Source organism: Larimichthys crocea, chromosome II (genome assembly GCF_000972845.2).
Source record: "Larimichthys crocea isolate SSNF chromosome II, L_crocea_2.0, whole genome shotgun sequence".
NCBI lineage: Eukaryota > Metazoa > Chordata > Actinopteri > Sciaenidae > Larimichthys > Larimichthys crocea.
The window spans coordinates 1,125,625-1,129,448 of record NC_040012.1 but is presented as its reverse complement, the minus strand read 5'-3'; the positions used below and the strand labels follow the sequence as shown (position 1 = coordinate 1,129,448).

Here is a 3,824-nt window from a genome sequence, read left to right as displayed (position 1 = left end):
CATCTATTACTGACAAAGGACGATGATCATGTTAAAGAAATCAAGTTTTGTTTCTTGTCTTTAAATAAGAAAGTAGCTTCACTTACCTTTGACTCACCTGTTTTCGTTCCCTCGTTGGTCACGTGTTTGGAAGTCGAGAGAATTCCACGAAATTCTACGAGAAAATGCACGCAACGGACGGTTTGAAGTTTGTTGTTTTTGGTTTTTGGTTTTTTTGAGTTTAGTTTGACTTGTTTGGTTTTTTAGTTTTTGTGTTTGAGTTTTTGCATACCTCAGGTTGCCGGGAGCCGAGGTTTGATCCCATGTCGCGCGTTAGACGGGCGGCGTCCTTCCCACTGGACCATCTTCAGTACTATGAGAAGACAGAACCAGGGTCAGATTGAGGGAGGAATCATGCTGAAGTTCTCCTCCATCAGTCCTGATGGAGAGCTGCTGAAGAACATTTCTGTTCTTCACTTTGTTTGTCTCATCTAGAAGGAAAACCACGTCTTCTGTCCTTTGGTTCGATGGTCTAGAGGTCCGTGCTCCTGGTTACTGTTTCTGTTCACTGGTCAAGTTGTTTAAAGTTTTGCCACTGAACCCTTTTTAGATCCAGAAGTTGTGGGTTCAAACCCGCTAACAGCAGCACTCTTATGTTGCTTTCACACCAGGATAGTCCAGGGATTTGATTGGGCGGGGAATGTGGAAAAATGTTACACACCTTCTTGGTTTCACATGCGGACCAAACCACTGGACAACATCATGCAGTCACAACAGCTGCTCGTTTGGGGGCGGTATTGCCCAAAACAAGCTCCGACTAGGAAGGAGAAAGTCAGCAGGTGGTTGTGGTCCAGTGGTTTAAGATCTTGCCTCTGAGATTCTTTTAGATCCAGAAGTTGTGGGTTCAAACCCCGCTCAGAGCAGATTGTTGACACGGTGTGAATGTCAAGAAGGGCATGTGAGAAAAGCAAAACCCGAGACCCATGCCAAACCTGGCATCGCTCTGTGTTGAGTAGTCCAGTCCAGTTACCCCTTTAGATCCACCCTGGATGACTCCAGGAGCCAAACCCGGCAAAAAACCACCTCAGTAGGCTCTGGTTGTTCACTGTTAGACTGGACACTGCTGGTTCAGAGGTTCTGTTGCTGTGTTCACTGTTAGACTGGACACTGCCGGTTCAGAGGTTCTGTCGCCGTGTTCGCTGTTAGACCGGACACTGCCGGTTCAGAGGTTCTGTCGCCGTGTTCGCTGTTAGACCGGACACTGCCGGTTTCAGAGGTTCTTCGCCGTGTTCGCTGTTAGACCGGACACTGCGGTTCAGCGTTCTTTCGCCGTGTTCGCTTACTGCCGGTCAGAGGTTCTGTCGCCGTGTTCGCTGTTTAGACCGGACACTGCCGGTTTCAGAGGTTCTGTCGCCGTGTTCGCTTGTTAGACCGGACACTGCCGGTTCCGAGGTTCTGTCGCCGTGTTCACTGTTAGACTGGACACTGCTGGTTCAGAGGTTCTGCTCATCATATAATGACAAAGCGATGAATCATGTTTAAGAAATCAGTTTTGTTTCTTGTCTATAATAAGAAAGTGCTTCACTTACCTTTGACTCACCTGTTTTTCGTTCCCTCGTTGGTCAGCGTGTTGAAGTCGGAGAAATTCCACAGAAATTCCGCACGAGAATGCACGCAACGGACGGGTTTGAAGTTTTTGTTCCGTTTTTGAGTTTTTGTTTTAGTTTGACTTTGTTTGGTTTTTAGTTTTGTGTTTGAGTTTTTGCATACCTCAGGTTGCCGGAGCCGAGGTTTGATCCCATGTCGCTGCGGTGACGGGCGGCGTCCTTCCCCACTGGACCATCTTCAGTACTGAGGAAGAAGAAGACAGGGTCAATTGAGGGGAGGAATCATGCTGAGATTCTCCCTCCATCAGTCCTGTGGAGCTGCGAAGAACATTTCTGTTCTTCACTTTGTTGTCTCATCCTGTAGAAGGAAAACCACTCTTCATGTCCTTTTGGTTCAATTGTCTAGAGGTCAGTGCCCTGGTTATGCTTGTCCATGTTCACTGGTCAAGTGGTTTAAGTTTGCCACGCCCCTTTTAGATCCAGAAGTTTGTGGGTTCAAACCCGCTAACCGCACACTCTTATGTTGCTTTCACACCAGGTAGTCCAGGGATTTGATTGGGCGGGGAATGTGGAAAATGTCACACCTTCATTTGTTTCACACTGCGGACCCAACCACCTGGACAACATCATGCAGTCACACAGCTGCTCGTTTGGGGGCGTATTGCCCAAACAAGCTCCGACTAGGAAGGAGAAGTCAGCAGGTGGTTGTGGTCCAGTGGTTTAAGATTTGCCTCGAGATTCTTTTAGATCCAGAAGTTGTGTGTTCAAACCCCCGCTAGAGCAGTTGTTGACAGTGTGAAGGTTCAAGAGGGCATGTGAGACAAGCAAGAACCCGAGACCCTGCCAAACCTGGCATCGCCTAGTGTGAGTAGTCCAGTCCAGTTACCCCTTTTAGGTCCACCCTGGACTGACTCCAGGAGCCAAACCCGGCAAGAAAACCACCTCAGTAGGCTGCTGTGTTCACTTTAGACTGGACACTGCTGGTCAGAGGTTTGTTGCTGTTCGTGCACCTAGATCTTCAAAAGAGAGAGTGTGATCTTCCAGAAAACAGTCTACTGCTTTGTTCATCTGAGCGTTCAGGAGTTTCTGGCTGCAGTCTACCTGTTCCACTGTTACACCAACAAGAAGACAGAGGTACTGAAGGACTTCCTGACAGAGGAGGAGGAGGAGGAGGAGGAGGAGGAGGAGGATTACTCCACCGTGGATGCCTTCCTGAAGAAGGCCATGGAGAAATCCCTTCAAAGTAAAAATGGTCACCTGGACCTGTTTGTTCGCTTCCTTCATGGCCTCTCTCTTAAGTCCAACCGGAGACTCTTAGGAGGCCTGCTGGGTCAGAGAAAGACCAGTTCAAGGAGCATCCAGAGAGCCATCAACAACCTGAAGGAGATGAAGCGTGATGATATCTCTCCTGACAGAAGCATCAACATCTTCCACTGTCTGATGGAGATGAACGATGACTCAGTCCATCAGGAGATCCAAGAGTTCCTGAAGTCAGAAAACAGATCAGAGAAGAAACTCTCTGAGATCCACTGCTCAGCTCTGGCCTACATGCTGCAGATGTCAGAGGAGGTTCTGGATGAGTTGGACCTGAAGAAGTACAAAACATCAGGGGAGGGACAACGGAGACTGATTCCAGCTGTGAGGAACTGCAGAAAGGCTGTGTAAGTCCAGATGTGATTATCAACATTATAAAGCAACGTAAAGCTGAAGCCATCAGTATTAGAGTAAAGATACACACTTTACACACATGCACAATATCAAACTTCACACTCTGAAAGTTTCTTCAACTAGTATTAAAGCTGCTGATTGAAATAATTCTACATGTGTTCAACTACAAACGTCTAGAAAAATCATTTTTGTGTTTGTTGCTGTATCTTCTGTCATCTTCTAACTGTCTTTGTTTGGCTGATGGAGGCTCCACACAAATCCAGCAGAAAAACTGGAGGACTGAAGAGTTTGTGCTGAAAATGTTTTGACAGTCATCATTTTATTTTTACAGTGTATACAGTGTGTGCACTGTGTTTCTATAGTGTGTCTGTTCACTGTTCTTCTTCTACACACACACACACACACACACACACACACACACACACACATGTAATATCTGTGATCTGCTGCAGCTAACATCACTTTTGTTTGTTCATTCCAGTTTTCATGCACTTGTTGATATTCTGTTTGTTTCTCAGCAGTTTCTGAGCTGTTTCATATGAAGGACTGTTCTGTCCATTTTCACACTTT

At 46.7% G+C, this 3,824-nt stretch overlaps 1 protein-coding gene across 1 annotated transcript in view; it reads left to right on the top strand.

Annotated features, from left to right (window-relative positions):
• tmeff1a (transmembrane protein with EGF-like and two follistatin-like domains 1a) overlaps nucleotides 1-3,824 on the top strand; it is a 67,372-nt gene that overhangs the window by 38,731 nt on the left and 24,817 nt on the right. The window lies entirely within an intron of this gene.